We start from the raw sequence: 18972 nt of genomic DNA, 5'->3' as shown, positions 1-18972 counted from the left end.
ACAAGGTTGAGAAGACTCCTAAAAATAGATTGGTGGAATGGGGGAAGGGGAATAGGATGCTAATGTTCGCACACTCCTATATTCTTACGTTAACCATTTATTTATTTTTTTAAAGGTACTGTATTAAGCTAACTTTTAAATGAAATTACAGTGACTTTAATTTAAAAGTCAGTTTAATATTGAATTTCCATCTTTTGATATCTAATGTAAGAATAACCTCTCTCTCTCTCTCTCTCTCTCTCTCTCTCTCTCTCTCTCTCTCTCTCTCTCTCTCTCTCTCTCTCTCTCTCATGTTATTCTCTGTCTCTGTTAATTCATAAATAATTTAACTTGATATTTCAAGTGAGGACAATCTCTCTCTCTCTCTCTCTCTCTCTCTCTCTCTCTCTCATGTGTTATTCTCTGTCTCTGTAATAAATGATAAATAATTTCACTCATTTAAGTAAGGACAACCCTTATCTCTCTCTCTCTCTCTCTCTCTCTCTCTCTCTCTCTCTCTCTCTCTCTCTCTCTCTCTCTCTCTCTCTCTCTCATAGTTAGCGCTCACACGTTTACAACTTAGTAGTTCTCTGTACGTCTTTACCTGTACAGTAGATAGGCTAGTTTAAATTGATCTAATTTTACCTGTAACGTCTACAAGGTGTAAATGTGCTAGTGTGCTAAATATGTTCTAAAACATGGAGACATAATAAATAAGAGTTGTATTAGTCAAAATAAAATACACTGTTTTCACGAAAAAGCATTTCAGAACAAAGAGAAAAAGACCTAGAATGAAGTTATTAAAAAGTGGTTGAGAAGACTTCTAAAAATAGATTGGTCGGAAGGGGAGAGAGACAGAAATTCTCTTCCAACTCTCTACTTTTATGTCAACCATTTATTTCTGTTTTTTAAGGGTAATGTATTAAGCTAACTTTTAACTGAAATTACAGTAACTTTAATTTCATTTAAAAGTTAACTTTATAATTTGAGAGCATGATTAGGGTCATATTTAGTATTTAAACTTTACGAATAAGCATTTATTAGCATTTTTAGAGACCGTACCAAACTTATGCAAAAATTCACCTTGTGTGAGTGGTTCTGGAACCTAACCGTGTATGGAAAAGGGTGAACTACAAAAACACGGAAACCTTATCCTATAGAGATTCCCAATGTCAAAAGTCCCAAGTTTGGGGTATGACTTTATATATATATATATATATATATATAAAAACAGGGGTGGGTCACCCGGGTATATATATATATATATATATATATATATATATAAAACTATATATAAGTATATTCATGTAATATATATATATATATAAGATCATGAGCTAGAATATATATATATATATAATAGCAGACCCAATATATATATATATATATATATATATATATATATATATATATATATATATATATATATATATATATATATATATATAAATATAGGAGGGTGATGTACACTGAGCAGACATCATACCTACATATAATATGTATATATGTATATATGTATATATGTATATAAATAAAGTATATATGTATATATATATATATATATATATATATGTATATATATATATATGTATATATATATATATATATATATATATATATATATATATATATATATATATATATATATATATATATATATATATATATATATATATATATATATATATATATATATACATATACATATACATATATATATATATATATATATATATATATATATATATATATATATTTCTGGGTCGACCTGTGTCAGCCAGTGAAATTGGTTCCAATTAGCACATTTCTAGGTTTAAGACTGCTATATATACCAAAGAAAAAAGCTACGTAGGATGCTGGAGTTACTACCTCCAGTTCGAACATCTCATACAGATGTCAAAATCCCTTATATATATGTAGGTATGATGTCTGCTCAGTCTACATCACCCTCCTTTTTTTGTAGGTTATGCTATAAAAGGCATACAGGCCTAAATTCAACATAGGCTACAATACATTAGGCTAAGCTATCCCATGTTTACATACCTTTGGCTAAGGTAACATAGGCCTAATACCATAGGTTAGACTATCATACCTAAAATCTTGGGACGAAGGTTGGATACAGCAATCTATAACAGATAAATTGATACATTTCAGCTATGATGATAATAATAGTTATATTAGTCCTAAAGATGACAGACCTACTTCTGAGGCTTATGGGAGGAATATCTTATTACTTTTACAACTCAGTTGTAAAGTAACAGAACATTTGTGTAAAATCATAAAAGGTAGCCCTGCTCAACCATTGTCTCCTTATCCCCTTAGTGTTAAGGTCATCACCTAGATGTCTTGATTTTGGAGATTAAAAATTCTTAGCACTACCTTTGAAGTCTTGACCCTACAGCCTTTTTTGCACGCAACTTCCATGTAGAATTTCCCATTTACGCTCAAGTTCTGCATCAGTAGAGTTCTGGCTCACATTCTCAGTGAAGAAATTTTACACATGTAACCTTAACTGAAGTTTTGAACTCCCAGTTCAAGTAGTGTGCAAATCCTCAGTAGGCTGTGTGCAGTTTTTCAGCAGTGTCTGGAAAAGGGTCAAGTAGCTCATTGGTAGTGATGGTTCTCAGGGAAAGATACTTTGTACTTTTTATTATATTTTACTTCTTTCAGCTTCCCATTATCCTTCTCTCCACACTCTTCATATAGAAAAGTTCAGAGTTTGGAACAGTAGTTTGGACAGTTTTTATGCAACAAGGTTATCGAGCCATGGGCATGTCCTGTCTTAACAAGTTTATTCATTTTATACACCCTTTTCGGGAAGTCATTCAGTTTGGTCCTGGTGGCTTTTCGGAAGGGTAAAGTATAAGTTCTGTAGACATGTAGGACACATTTCCATTTCCCGGTACAGGCAGTTCCAGCTTATCGGCGGCATCAGTTAATGCCATTTCGGTTTTACGACGCTTGGCTAACAACGTTATTAAACAGATTTTTGGCACCGGTAAGCATTTTCGGCGCTGGTAAGCGGTTTATCGCCATCAGTAAGAGATTTTCGGCACCAATAAGTGGTTTATCGTAGCCAGTAAGCAGTTTATTGGAGTCAGTAAGCGGTTTATTGGCACTTAGGGCATCATAAATGCCATTTACTACTATAATTATTTTGATGTCACGGTTAACAACGATATTCAGTTATTGGTGCTCAGCCGGGAACAGAACCCCCATCGTTAACTGGGGACTGCCTGTAAGAGAGGGGAGGGTTAATGTACGCTTGGGGGTGATACCGGGGGCAAAAGAAAATAGCAGAACTAACACGTGGCTCATAAGTACTAAGGCAAATGTAAAATGTCTGAAATTCTAACACTACCGACCACCTGCATCAAAATGCACTTTCCAAACGGATGTTACAGGAGTCAGCTAGTGTTACCAATTTAGAGGAAAACCTCTATGTTTAGCAGATTTCAGGTTGTCATAGCTGGCAGCACAGGAGCCAACTAACGAAAGTCAAACCACAGAATGGCAGATCAGCGCTGAAACCGAACCAGAAAAAATGGAGAGAGTTGTCTAAGGGCACAGAACCTTGGTCCCAAGACACACCATGGTTCCCTGTCAGAAGAGACAACCAACTGAAGCAGGATAGTCCAGGAGTATGGGCTACAGACAGAATCCAAGATCCGGCAACTTCTCTCTCACAGGAGAAATTGAAAAAGGTAAAAAAATGGGGGGGAGGGAGATTTTGGCTCTAATACAGTATATTGATCAAAACCTACCTAATAAAAGAATATATGTCAATTATTATTATTTTTCTCCTGAACCACCTAGGGAACAAAAGAAGGTGGAGCAGAATAAGAGAACAGGAATTAACCTAGGCTATCAGGTAGGCTAATGAAGGAGGAGAAGCAACACCAGAAAACATAAGGAAAAACTGAGTAGGCCGCTGGTGTGTCCCAAGTGTCTGTGTAAACTCTCGGACTCTAACATCTTCCGATACTTCACAAAAATTTACATCCTCTCATCAAACGCCCATAATCTACATATCAAGAAAACCACACTCAAGCCTGGGGCAGCTAGTCTAACATGGCTGCTAACATAGGCTATGCTGTTACTGGCAAAACCCAAACAGTCGGTTTCACAAACTCTTCCCTATGTACAGCCTGTTTTCATCTTTGTTTGTTGTAGATGACATAAAGCAAAAACAGAAAACAATCACAATACCCCAAAGGCAAAATTAACCAGAAATCATCAAAATATAGTCTATAGCTGATCATGACTGTGTGTGTAACACAACGGCATGAAGAAATATGACAGAACGTTAACATTCCAGCACCATCTGGTGGGAAACAGATGAATACAAAGACAGTCCTAGTGAGTTAGCCAAGCATATTTTGATTTTTTTAAATGTAAATCATACCAAATGGCGCAAAGATAAAGCTAACTTTAACAGTAGGTAAGATTCATTCCAAATAATAGATACTGTAAATAATATGACATTTTTATAATAAAATAGTTTTATATGTACTTAGCAAGTAATTACATTGCTATAGTTTCTATTAACCAGCAGCTAAAAATTTCGAAATTCGCAGGTCGCGCTATTTTGTTTGGCTAGGTGATTAACCCAGTCCACTTTCGGGGTAAGAGAGGAACAACTAGCAAAAGGATTCAATTTGTTTGTGCCATAATGTTCATGTGAGGGGAGGAGGGAGGGCTTCAATCATGTAATTACTTAGTAAGTATATATAAAACTTTATTTTATAAAAATGTCGTAAGTAACTTACCAAGTACTGTAATTACATTGCTGATTCCCACATTGACAGGAGGTGGGATGCATGAACAAATCTACCCCAAAACATTAGTAATGGTAATGAATTTGAGAATGGACAGGATTGCCAGCATTAAAAATGTCTGAGAATGGAAATGATTGCCAGCATTAAAAATGACTGTTGTTTCCTTACCTGATAAGGGGGCTACTGCAGGAAAGTACTGCCTCTATTGGCACTCTTCTTATCGTATAGTGGGGCAGCAGTATAGCCAAGGCTCGCCTACTATATTAGTGGGTACCTTGTAGCAAGGATGATTCCAATTGCTGACAAAGGTAATAATGTTGCCCCTGCCCAGGGCGCAGTACAGAAAAAAAGACAATGAAATAAACGTCACCTAATACCATAAAAAGTTAAAAACCACTGCCCAACCACAAAGGACTAGAGGGCACTCCAGTACACTGTACCCCCAGGCCCCCTTAAAACACTCAACCACCTCAAATCAAGGCAAAGAAAGGCAGGAAGGATTGCTTCCTACGCTTCTTCCCCCAACACCGCGCCAGCAACCGAAAATGGACCAAAAGTACTGCAAATATCATAAACTGTTTCAATTTCCTTAATATAATGTGCTGCAAAGACCAACATTTACATTTCCAAAAAGTCGCTTGCACTATAGAGGAGAGACAAATTACGCTTGAACGCCAACGAAGTTGCTACAGCTCTAGTTTCATGATCTCTCACTTTACACAATGGAAAAACCTCATCTTCAACAGAAGAATGGGCTTCCGAGATGAGGTCTCTAAGGAAGAATGTCAGGGCATTCTTTGAAAGTGGCCGAGAGGGATTCTTAACAGAACACCATAAGGTGTTTGAAGGACCATGAATCTTCTTTATTCTATAAAGATAAAACCTTAGAGCTCTCACAGGACACAATACTCTCTCTTCGTCATTTGGGCCCACAAACTCAGACAACTTTTAATTACAAAGGAACGAGGCCACGGATTGGCAATGGACTCGTTCTTGGCTAGAAATCCCAAAGAGAAGAAACAGACAGCATTCCCTTGGGAAAAACCCACTCTTTTGTCTATTGCATGGACCTCACTGATTCGTTTTGCGGTCGCTAAAGCGACTAGAAAGAGGGTCTTTCTAGTTAGATCTCTTAGGGAAATCGAATGCACAGGCTCAAATCGGGCCCCCGACAACCATTTAAGGACCATGTCCAGGTTCTGTAGCACTACTACTACCTCTTTCTGTCTCGTGGTGTCAAACGATCTAATCAGACCAGATAAATCCTGATTACAGGAAAGGCCCACTCCTCTGTGTCTGAAGACATCTTAACATGGCCCTATAACCCTTGATTGTCAAGGATGACAGGTTCTTGTTGAATTAAGATATAGCAGAAAGTCTGCTATTTTGGCTATAGATGTCTGAGAAGACGACACTCCACGCTTTCTACACCATTCTCTAAAAATTGCCCACTTAGCCTGATATACTCTATCAGAGGACTGTCATCTGCATTTGGCAACAGCTTGTGAAGCTGATCTTGAAAACCCCTTCTTTCTAAGAAGTTCCCTGATAGTCTGTAGCCTGTCAGGGCCAGAGTAGACAACCCCTGATGAAAGCGCCAGAAGTGGGGTTGTTTTAGCAGATGAGGTTTTTGAGGTAGCAGCCTCAGAAAGTCTGTGAGGTCGATAAGATCCAGGAACCATTCCTTTGTTAGGCAAAATGGGGCCACTAGGATCACTGACAGATTTTGGTGAGTGGAATTTGTTGATCACCTGTATTATCATACTGAAAGGGTAAAAACCATAAAGGTGATTGTTTGACCAATCCTGAAGCATGGCATCAGTTGCCCATGCTAAAGGATCCAGAATTGGCAAGCAAAACAGGTTTCTGGAATCACGAACAGGTCTGTGACCGGAGTCCCCCATAACTCCCAAAGATCCGAGCAAACCTGAGGATCCAGAGTCCACTCCGTGGGTAACACTTGGTTCCGGCAACTTAGCTCGTCCGCCAGAACATTGAGCTTCCCTTGAATGAAGTGCGTAAGAAGCTTGACTTGAAATTGCCCTGCCCAAAGCAGAAGATCCCTTGCCAACTCGTAAAGGGAGAAAGAGTGTCCCCCGACTGGTTTTTGATATATGCCAGGGCAATCATACTGTCGGAGTGCACTGTGATCGTCTTGTTGCCCACTTCGAAAAATTGTAACCCTGATGAACTGCCTTCAATTCCTTGACATTTATGTGCCAATTTCTTTGTTCTGGGGACTAGGTCCCTGAAATTTCCTTGTCCCCCCACAGAGCTCCCCAACCTAGGTTCGACGCATCTGAGAAGAAGTCTAGGTTGGGGTTCAAAGGAAGGAGAGATTTCCCTTGCAACAACCTTCCTTCTAAGCTCCACCAACACAGATCCTCTTCTATCTCTGGCGTCACTCGGAACACGAAAGAGTCTGGGTATTTTTTCCTTTTCCAGCTGATTCTTAAGAAGAATTGGAGCGGTCTCATATGAAGCCTGCCCAGGAGTATGAATTGTTCAATGGACAATAACATACCCAGAAGGCTCATCCATTTGTTGGCGGAGCATTGGTCCAGAAGAAGAAATCTGTGAACTATCTTGAGGCGAGACTGTATTCTCTTCGGTGAAGGAAAAGCCTGAAAACTCCTTGAGTCTATTATCATCCCTAAATAAAGAATCCGTTGTGGCAGTTAATCATCAATCCCAGCTCCTGGGCTAGGAGAAGAGTCTTTTGAAGGTCCTCCGAGCATTTTTCTTTCGATTGGGCCAGAAGTAGCTAATCGTCCAAGTAAAGGGAGATCTTGATTCCCACCAGATGGAGCCATTTTGCTAAGGGAGTGAGAACTCTGGTAAACACTTGGGGCACTGTCGATAAACCGAAACGAGCTCGGAACTGGAACACTTTGTTCCCAAACACGAACCTCAGAAACTTCCTCGATTCCTGATTTATTGGGACATAGAAATACACATCCTGCATGTCTACTGATGCCATCCAGTCTCCTTGGCGAATGGATGACATGATGGTTCGATCTGTCTCCATCTTGAACTTTGTCTTTTCAATGAAGCTTCATTCAATGCACTGATGTCCAGGACGGGCCTCCAGCCCCTGAAGTTTTGGGCACCACAAAAAGGCGATTGTAGAACCCCGGGGAGCCCACATTCTCTACTACTGTAATTCTATCGCCCACTTCTTGAGAAGGGACGACACTTTCTCTGAGAGGGTCAAAGACTTCTTTGAGCCTTTGGAGTAAGCTGACAATGTTATTGGAGAGCTGCTTAAAGGTGGCTTTTCTTTGAAGGGGATAGAGTAGCCTTCCCTCAGAACATTGACAATCCAGGGCTCTGCAACCCCCTCTCTCTGCACTTCTCCCAGAAGAGGAGCAGCCTGGCTCCTACAGAAGTTCGGATGATGACATTCTCACTTGCGAGAGGCAGAACAGGATGAATATCTCTTAATGGCTCTGGAGACGAATCTCCTGGAAGAATGGGACCTAGAAAGGGATCTTTGTCTGCTGCCCCAAAAGGGCCGAGTCTGCAGCAGGGAGACTGTCCTTGAGGCATGAGTGGGCACCTCCTTAAGTCACCTAGAGGATTGGGTAAGAAGATCTTGCGTACTGTATTCTTCTTCTGAAGATCTGAAGAAATCCCCAGAACTGTAGCCTGCGGGAACAGGTGATGACGATCCAGCGGGGAAACAGAAGGGCAGACTTCTTCAAGGGTGTCAATCCTCTACAGGTGTAGAACACCACAGTTCTCTCTTTTTTAAGACTCCCAGTGTGTAAAGGGAAGCTAATTCCTTGGAACCATCCCTGATCCCTTTACCGATACACGAGAGGACTCCCAGCAAGTCAGAGGCACTATCTTCAGGAATAGTAGAGCAGTCCTGAAGCTTACGGGCTACAGCCCACTGCCCAATCAAGAAAACTCAACACTTCAAACACCTTAAACAAGTTTTTAAGAAGGTGTGAGAGCTCCTTCGAACTGAATATAACCTTTACTGAAGCAAAGGCAGGTCTACGAAAAGAATCGATCAGCCCGGAAAAGTCCCCCTGGGAGAAGGCAGACACTCCCAGAGAAGGAGCTTCCCCTGTGGCATAAGAGAGTTGTCTCTTCTTAGACAATCTAGGAGGAGGGAAGCTGAAAATGGTTCTACCTTGTTCCCTCTTCTCCACTAGCCATCCCTCAATAACACTGAAGGCTTTCGTAGCAGAAGAAGAAAGCACTAACTTGGGCAGTCTCAAAGAATCGGAAGACTGTGACTCGCCAAGAGAAGTCGATGCGGGCAAAGAAGGAGCTGCAGGCGAAAAACAATTTGGGAAGGCAGCAAGAAGATACCTTAACAGCAATGCATAAGCTGAAGGACGAGCGTCTTGAGCAATAACTACTTCTTCCTCGTCCGAGGATACAGGAGACAAAGCTAAGTCCGTAGGTTGGGGGGTCGATGGAGCCTTCTTCAACAGGCTCAAAATACTGTCGAGCTTGCTCTGAGGGCGCTTGCTTGCTAGAAGAGGGTAAAGCCTGAAGTGTGGGACTCCAACACATAGAAGGATGCCCAACTGCTCAACGAACATTAACAGCAGAAGGAGTCAAAGCGTTGGCAGCAGAAGCACAGTAAGGGGAAGAGAGCGGGCGCCCTGGCACCAACGGAAGTTAGGGCTCCAAAGGAAGCTCGGGGACCAAAGGGTGCTTCATCTTAGTTGGCGATCCATGAATCATTGAGTGGACAGGCAAAAATGGGCGCTCTATGACGCTCTAGAGAAGACGGGCACTCTGACACAGCAGCACAAGAAGAGGCCAATGAGCGCTGAGACGATTTCGGGCACTCAGAAGAAACCAGCCGTTCAGCAGTCAAGGAAGCTTCCAACACTGCAGGGAGCTTGGAAGTCAGAGGAGTCTCGGGTGCATGAGGATGCTCAGAAGAAGACGTCTTAGATGAAGGGCGCTTACGAGAAGCAGGACACTTGGAAGCAGCTCTCCGACTCTCTACCATGGGAGGAACAGAAGGAAGATGCTCCAGACTGTCCCAGTGACTGCAAGACAGAAGAAGACTGCAAAGAGGCTCTTTGAATTTCTTACACAGCACTGGAGGAGAATACGACATATCACCCGCATGCCTTTTCAAAGGGTGTGATTCATCCACAAAATGCCATTGGCACCTGGGAGAAGAATCATCTGAGCTAGGTGAAAGACGATGCTTGTCCTTTCCAGTGGCACTTGGCTGCAACCTGGGATTCAACAACATGTTCAACCGAGGGGGGGCAACTACCCATGGGCAGCCTCACCAACCTCCCTTAAGCTACCAATTTGATTCCTCCCAGGTGTAGGAGAGTATGACATTGACCTTTGCATAGAAGAATCGGTGGGACAGGCAGCCGCCACCTCCGCCAACACGACTAACTCTAGGCACAATAGGGCACTACACCGACACTACACTGGCACTTGGCGCAACAGGGCGCTCCAAATCACTCATTGTCCATAAGGACCTTAACCGACAAGGCTAATTGTGCAATAGATTCTACAGTCAATTTGAACCTTTTATCGATTTTACACCCAAGACTGGCAATGGTGTTGGGTTCGGAAGCAAGAGAGCCAGGTAAAGGAGCGGGTTGCACAGCACGAGAACTGGGTACGGGATCAACAGAAATAACAGGAACATCAATCTCGATATTAGCATTATCAATATAATGATCAACAGGAGATCTCTGACTAGCTAAAGACTTACTAATTTGTCTGGCTGTAGCTTTTCTCTTTTTATCCCTGGCAAGTTTATTTAAACGAGATCTTAAAGTCTTCCACTTCTTACTGTCCCAGTCTATATTTTCATTACATCGTAAGTCTTCTGAACAAACTTGTCCCCTACAATCCATGCAGAAAGAATGGGAATCGTAAGATTCCTTAGTCAAATGCATATTGCAGTCTTTGCTGCAATACCTAAAGCTAGTCGAACTTCAATCTGACATTTGGCAAACAAGTCAACTAAAGTCACAATTGGTAAACAAGATAAAGTCGAATTACAATGAAATTCACAATTAAGGGCAAAAAACAGTCTAACTCTACCTAATAATGCCGAAAGGCTATCATAGCAAGAATACTTCACCAAATACGATGAGAAATCAATAGGAAAGACAAATTCCAAAATCAGAGCTGCTGCTAAAAGCTGGTGTACAGCCATTAGCTGGCAGAAACAAATTGAATCCTTTTGCTGGTTGTTCCTCCCTTACCCTGAAAGTGGGCGGGGTAGTCACCTAGCCAAACAAAATAGTGCGACCTGCGAATTTCAATATTTTTAGCTGCCAGTTAATAGAAACTATAGCAATGTAATTACTTGGTAAGTTACTTATATAAAATTACACATTTTGTATCAGTAATGCAAACATTTTATTGTACCTTTACTTTAACCCCTTAAATGCGTAGAGGCCTCGAGCACTATCTATCCTGGGTGAGTGTTTCTCCACTGAGGAGAGGACCCTTTCTCTCCTCTACCTCAGCAAACTAAAATAGAGGGGATGGGAAGAGAACAATCACAGTAGAAAAATGAATTTTGAATTAATTTTTTCATTTGCAAGTTACTTGAATGTTTTTACTGAAATGTTATAGGGAATGGTTGAGTAAAGTGATTTATTTGGAAAAAATTTAAATCTGGGTTTCTACTAAAATTGTCCAGTAAAGCATGTTTGGAACTGGGAGAGTAGGTAGCAATGAGTTGTGTCATTACAAGAAGTGTATATTATGTTTGGTCATCTTTTAATAAGTATGCACTTCCATTACAGTAACAGTAATGATGGCAATGCTTATAGTTGACTAATAGAACATGTTAAGGACTGAGAAGTAGACCCGATTACCTGGAATCCTTAATCATTAAAAATGGATGCTGCCCAGCAGATTCTAAAATCAAACTTCTCCTCTACAATGAAATGGGAAAAGGTGCAACCACCACGAGCGTCAAACATGTAATGATGTAACAATGAGTTAGGAAGGTTTTTCCACTGGGAGAAGAAAGCACATCATAAATACACTGCAATTTGCATAAGTGTAAAAACTGCTAAATCAGCTCTCATCGGGGATATTTTCTAACATAAGGGTACAGTATTAGATATTTGTCTCTTGTATAGCCTACACAATTGTAATTCAGGTTCAATGTTTATCTAAATGTTCATACATTTTAAGCATAATGTCATGCATAACCATTCACTACTTATTCCAACTCACTCCGAATAAGTATGGCATTTCAAATTGTCACTGTTGTCGTATAGCCTAAATGATCTGAAATGTACTGACCCAAATTGTAGCCTAAATCTTATACTACGGCACCCAGGTTACTTCACTCTTATGTTAGTTTAAATTGTGATTATATTAATTCATGCGTTGTGTATATTTACTAAACTAACAATATGAACTTACCACTGGCGTATTCAATTGTTCCTAGCTCGACGTACAGTTAGACTGGCGTAAGCACAGTCTCTATTTCACTACCCTCATCTAAAGTACACCTCAAGAAATTCTCCTTACATTTTGATATGCATATCTTCTAAAGAAAGTTTCCCTAAATGCACTTTAAAAGGAATAGGAATACTGTACTTAAATGGATTTGTAGACACCGACAATTGTGGCTGCATTCTTGAGTACCCCACTAGCTACATCCACACTATGTTACAACTATGAAGTGACTGCCTTCATGGCCGTCTTTGACTGAAAATCAAACTTTCGACTATCTACCGTGCGACAACCGATCCGGTAGTTAAGCAATACTACAAGTATACTTACAATCAAACACACGAAACAACTAAGACAACATTTTTTACTACTAAATACAAACAATGAAACATAATATCCTTCTTCTACATAATACGCATTTCCACTTTACGTAAATTTAAAGAGAATACTAAAAACTATACCACAACTTGCGGAAAAGTACAATCTCTCTTGTCGGAGTTTCAACGCTACTACTGTACCCAGTAATAAAGCACAACATAATGAACAATCACCTGAAAGCAAATTTATAAATTCAAAAATTTTCTTAAATATTTACAATAACGTCAAGTCTTGTATTTTAAAATACAAGCTCACAATTTACATACTTCCTCTATTGGTCATGAAAAACATACCTTACAAAACTAACAATGATGGGGTACCATCTATGGTTGTTGGGGTGGGCGAGGGAGGAGAGGTAGAAAATCTGTTACCTATGCAGGTTGGCTTTCTGCTATAGGATGAATCATCTGCAGGCTGGAAGAAGGCTTTTATGTGAAACATTATACAGTTCTTGTTTTTATTAGGCAAAATAGAAATTTTTATAGTAAAATTTATTTTTTAAATGCTTCTTTATTATGGTAGCTGTACAGTATTTCCAACATCAAGCGGGAGGATAATAGAGTGAAAAGTAAAAAATTAATAGGATAGTTTAGTTTGAACCATTTATTGACCTATCCCTTCCGGGTGGTCTGAGCGTCTTAGTTTTCCGTTCAGTTTTTTCTTCTGTCCACATGAGTGGGGAGGTGGTCATTGAGAGGTAAGTACAGCATTTAAAAAAACAAATTTTATGGTAAAAATTTTCATTTTTGAAATGAAACTTACCACTCTGTTATGATACCTGATTCCCACAATGAGCAAAATAGGTGGGAAAGGTGTGAAGATAAATTTAATAACACCCAAGAAAACCATAAAATTCCACCAGGAATAAGACGCTACTTACCTAATGATTAGCATCCATCTGCTGGTACTGCTGCAAAGCGAGGACTAATTCATTAGGTAGCAAGACCTCTGAACAATGCTGGAGGTGCCTTGCTAGGGATACCACTCAATACCACTCACACTCTGATGCAAGTGGAACACAAGGCCTTGTGCCTAGGCCAGCAGATCAAGGATGGTAAATGAATGATGGCCCTTACCTAATACAACATAGGTACCTTCAGACTCCCCAAAACTCGACAATTTCCTAACTAAATTGTTCAGGATATGAGTTTCCCTGCCGTAATGAGAGGCAAAAGAGCTCTGCACAATTCGTATTGGATTTCCACTTCTCGCAGATAGAGCAAGGCCAATATGAAGTTACACCTCCACTGTACCGCATTGACAACTTTACCCAGAGAAAGGTTCTTAAGGAAACTGAAAGTGGTTGCTACCGCTCGCACATCAGGAAATCATACTTTAAACAGAGGTAAAAACGTAGTCTAGATTACATGTGCTTCTCTAATCAGAGCCTTGAACAGACAAGACATGCCATTTTTTGACAAGGGTAAGTCAGGTTTCCTAGGGCTGCAAAAAAGGTTGTTGATATTTCGTCTGATTTCCCTAGTCCTTCGCAAATATACAGAGAGTGCTCTGACTAGACATAAGGAAGTTTCTTCCCCAACTGGTATCAGAGGACAAACTGGGGCTCATGAAAGAGTGAGGCACAGGATGTGACAGTCATTCTTGGTCCTGAAAAGGGGTAGAAAAGAAAGGACTGCTCCTTGGGTAGTAAAGCCTCCATGGTATGAGAAAGCCTGAAGCTCAATATTCTTTTTTTGTTGGGGCCATGGCTAACAAAAACTGAGTTCACTGTTGAACCTGTAAGAGAGGTTGTGCTAAAGGGCTCAAATGGGGGTATGCATGAATACTTAAGCACCACATCCAAATTCCAGCCCAGGGGTTTATTTGGAGATCTAGGAATATTAATTTGGAAGGAGCAAATGGCCTCCTTAATATCCATTTTAGACAAAATATCTAGGCCAGTATATGCCTCAATACAGCAGCCAACATGAATCGATACCCTTTAATGGCAGAGACTGAAAAATGTCTGTTGTAGCATAAGTAAAGGAAGAATTTAACGATGCAATTCACTGAGGTACGGGTGCAGAAAAGCCTTCTACCGGAGCACCAAGCCCTATTTGAATATTCTGACCACTGTCTTTGATACAGTGCATTAGTCAATGACAAAGGTGAACAGGGTCTCTTCTTCGACATCCTCTTGCGGTCACACTTGTATCTCTTCAACAACTTGTCCATGAGAAGATCCTTGGCGTTGGGAGACATCAGAGGGAGCGTGAGACATCGATGGGACCGCATGAATAACCGAGGACGCCGTGACTGTAGTCGTGGTTCCCTTGGATCTTGTAACTAAAACCGTATTCCCAGTTACTGACGCAGTAGAGACGGGTGGCAGATTGGAGGCACAAAGGTGCACAATCAAGTTCCGCGCCGATGGATCCCTGGGAAGACCTAGGGAGGGCCACAGGCTTCTAAGCTCTTGAAATGTCTTTTTGATCTCTCCCAAACCTGCAAAAGATGGGTTAGTAGGGGCTGCCTCCCTTTGCCCAGGAGAAGATTGCTCTCCCCGGACCAAACAGCGGAAGTCCTCAAGAGATCATGATCGGCCTCCGCCCTCCCACAAGAACCACTTATTGCTGAAGCAACAGGGGAACGTGAGGGAATGACCTTTCCCTAGAAGAGGTAGCAGCAATGGGAAGTCACATGGGAAGAGACAAGGAGCTACCCAGCATCCTCGGAGGAGAACACCCCTCCAAGGACGGACGGGCAGCTTTCCTGGATCTCCTACTTCCAGCAAACCACATCCCCTGCTCCGGGGACCAATCACGACACTAAACATTTAGTGCAAATGGTGTGAGGGTCTACGTCGAAGGATGAAAGGAAGCAGTTACATCGTTGCTTCCCCTCACCAGGGCAGAGAAGGGGTTTAAGCTTGAATGATTCTTGGGTTTGCATATTTCAAAAGAAAAAGCCAAGAAAATAAGCACAGATATATAAACATCACACAAGGCACAACAAAACAGGGAAAAACCAGGATGAAGCGCAGGGGAACAGCCAGCAAAAATTTGGGCAGAGGAAGGCAAGGAATGTGCCCGCTCTGGACAAAGGCTGTTAAGGCAAGTGTATGTGTAACTCAGTGAAGGGAGGTGGTGAGGGAGGTGGTTGTGTAGAATAGCCTGCTCCAGCTTGCGCTGAAAGTAATTCGTATATAAAGACCGATCGTTTGTATTCGTGTAGGAATAAACATACTTTATCTCTTGTGTTAAATGTAATTGGATTTGCAATATGTTGCTTAACATTTTTCATAACCATGTTAATACAACTGCCAAACTCTTTCGACTGGGAGCCCAAACAGGATGCAAGGCCTGTAATCAGGTAAGCTGCTGCCCATTAGGTAAAGGTAGCTTAGCATAAATTAAAATGTATGTAATTTTTATGGCATTCTCATGACCTTTTATTACATTTTTCTTGTGATGACACACGAAGCATATATTTCCCATTGTTTTTCATGTACTTTGACCATACTCCACTGCTGCTATTGGTGCTATTCATTAGTTTCCCAGTGGTTCCCTGTCCATGACTGACTGATTTATGACTACCAAAACTGGTGTCAGAACATCTAGGTTACTGACGCCGATTCCCTGTCTAAAAGCCTTGATTTCTTACTGCAGTCTTGGTCACCTTTAATTGTTAAGAGATAAGGAAGCACAAAAATGTGGGGTTTGCCACAAAAGTTACAGTAAAATAAAGTTACAGTAAAAACACAAACCGTAAGATGACTAGGGCAAAATTTTAGGCTGAAGCTAGGCTATGCTTCTTTTTATTGTCCAGCTTATAGGCTATATGAAATACTTTTTCCCAAACATTATATGTGGAAATATGTAAATCTAATGCAAAGTAAACTTGCCTAGTGGAGACATTTTCTCTTTAGACATAAAAGCCAATTAAAATCTGAGCATTATGTTAGACAGCTACCTAGCATATGACTCTGACTCCTTTCGTTTGGGGGGTCAAGACTAATACAACTTCTCAAAGGAAAAGACGTTCTTAGCCTCACCTGAGGCTAATTCAAGGTACATCTCGGTTTAAAAGACGGGCAAAAGTACGCCTGGCTTTACACGCCTAGTTCCAAGAAAATATAAATATCCATTCCTTCTTCTACATCTATAAGCAAGAAGCTATTTCGAAAATTAACTGAACCTACCGGTATATTCAACCTGCGAAGCAGTCGACCAACCTCCAGCCCTTAGGGCAACTGCAGCTTTGCGTTCGAATCAGCTGATCTCGGGATCCTGACTGACGTTTGCGTTGTGCTGCTGCTGTATTGCTCATCACAACAAACGCCCTATCTTTTTAACAAGACACGTGCACTCTGTTGCTCTCTCCATATATGTATACAGTATACTGTATATATATATATATATATATATATATATATATATATATATATATATATATATATATATATATATACACACACACATATATATATATATATATATATATATATATATATATATATATATATATATATATATATATATATATGATTATAATCACTTCTGTACGTGATTCATTCTCACTGGTGGTAATGTTTTATATATATATATATATATATATATATATATATATATATATATATATATATATATATATATATATATATATATATATATTATTATATACATATATACATATATATATATAATATTAATATATATATATATATATATATATATATATATAATTATATATATATATATATATATAAAATATTTATATATTATACATATACATATATATATACTGTATTTATATATATGCGTGAGTGTGTGTGTGTGTGTGTGGAAAAATAGAGGTGGTTGATTCAACACGCCGAGCAATATCTATGAGCAATAAAAGAGGAGTATGTATGGATGAGTTAAAATATATGTAAAAATGGTTGAGGTAACATTACCTTATGGAAGAGAAGCATGGATTTGAATCGGGATAACAGAAAATAACAGAAGCTACTGAGTTGTGCTCTTTGTGTAGCATATGAGAATGAAGAAGACATGCAGGGTTAAAGGTGGGAAATGCAGAAAATGCAGCTATGAGGTTAGTATAAGATAACAGACGAACCAGCGTGTTTCCCAGTGTTTTGGTTACGTGGAGAGAATGCAAGATGATTAATTTGGTAGGAAAACCAAACTGTGTTAGTTGGATCGGTAGAGAGAGGCGCAGGTTTTGAAAAGGCTTTATATCAGTGGTTCTTAAACTTTTTTGCCTTGCGCCCGCTTGTGCGTAATGTATAGATCTCACGTGCGTCCGCCTACACCTGAAATTGTTGCCAACTCTAAACTATATAAACAATATGTTGCCTGTTTGCTTATATGAGTATATGGATGATTGGTAGATTTTTGTTTCATTGCTATTAAATTTTTTATAAGAATGTATGCACTGTACTATATTTCAATTCATAAATAAGACTTGAAATGAAAATTGACTTATATTTTGAATTTTTGTCATGTTTTGAGATAATAATTAGAAAACATATGGGAGCAGTGATAATGTTTTTGGCAGTTTTGCAATTAATATCACAAATAAAAAAAAATAATAGGCACCATCTGGCAACCCTGCTCGCGTCCCCCATGGAAGCTTCTGGCGCCCCCTTAGGGGGCGCACCCCCAGTTTAAGAATCATTGCTTTATATGATAGAATATCCATAAACCCCAGGTGCTTAAGATAAGAGTTGAGAGGTGCATTGTCTGCAGGGGGTTTGACGTGATAATGATGATATTTTATAGAAGTGTATGGGACTGAGATGACCAATTAAAAATACAAAGTTCTCATTGCTCTTTGCTGACTGGTAATAGCAGGGAGGCGTCGTAGATGAATAATAAGCACATAATTTTCACGTTGATTGGTGCCTGTTATTTTTCCTCTCCTATGAGTCCTCATGATCAGTTATTATAATTCAATCTATACTTTATTATAAGTCTTTTTGGTGTTGACTTTTTACATAATCTCTCATGATTAATTGTCATTTTTTTCACAAGTCCTTAATATTAGTTTTTATTATTTAAAAAATCATTAATTATCAAGATTTATGGTGCCAGTTTTGGTTTTCAAAGATTCATTATTTCTTACTGCTATCCTTGTTCATGACTCTTTATTGGTAGTGCTTATTACTGTACTATTCTTTTGTTAATGCTTCGAAGGGTTATTAGTATAATTTTTCATAATTTGCAGTTATTGATACTGTAGTTATTAAAATCTAAGTTATAGCAATATAAGCAGCCTACTTACCTCTGACCTGTGAGAAATAGTCATGAGTGAGTTCTATCCACACAGTTCTTTGAACAGTCCAACAGCCTTACGTATGAAATACATACTTGCACTGGTTTCTCTGCAAAAAGTATTCACACATTGTGGAGTAGATAACAGCCATCATTAACATTTCCTTAATAAGGTTAGATATAAGATGAGTTTTTCCAAG

General features: G+C 39.5%; 1 protein-coding gene across 3 annotated transcripts in view; it reads right to left on the bottom strand.

Moving 5' to 3' along the window:
- The window catches only part of LOC136845777 (equilibrative nucleoside transporter 1-like), a 66216-nt gene that overhangs the window by 46700 nt on the left and 544 nt on the right, over positions 1 to 18972 (bottom strand). For 2 of the 3 annotated variants that reach the window (XM_067116049.1, XM_067116047.1), the window contains exons 1-2: positions 16699 to 16848; positions 12851 to 12971 (exon numbers count right to left, since the gene is read on the bottom strand). The gene's annotated coding sequence lies outside the window, so the exon portion shown is untranslated. Of the gene's footprint in view, positions 1 to 12850; positions 12972 to 16698; positions 16849 to 18782 lie in introns of those variants that run through there. The other variant, XM_067116048.1, reaches the window with a different exon arrangement.

Source organism: Macrobrachium rosenbergii, chromosome 14 (assembly GCF_040412425.1).
Source record: "Macrobrachium rosenbergii isolate ZJJX-2024 chromosome 14, ASM4041242v1, whole genome shotgun sequence".
Classification (NCBI taxonomy): Eukaryota; Metazoa; Arthropoda; class Malacostraca; order Decapoda; family Palaemonidae; genus Macrobrachium; species Macrobrachium rosenbergii.
Note: the sequence above shows the minus strand (reverse complement) of the source record. Positions and strands in the feature narration are given on the sequence as shown.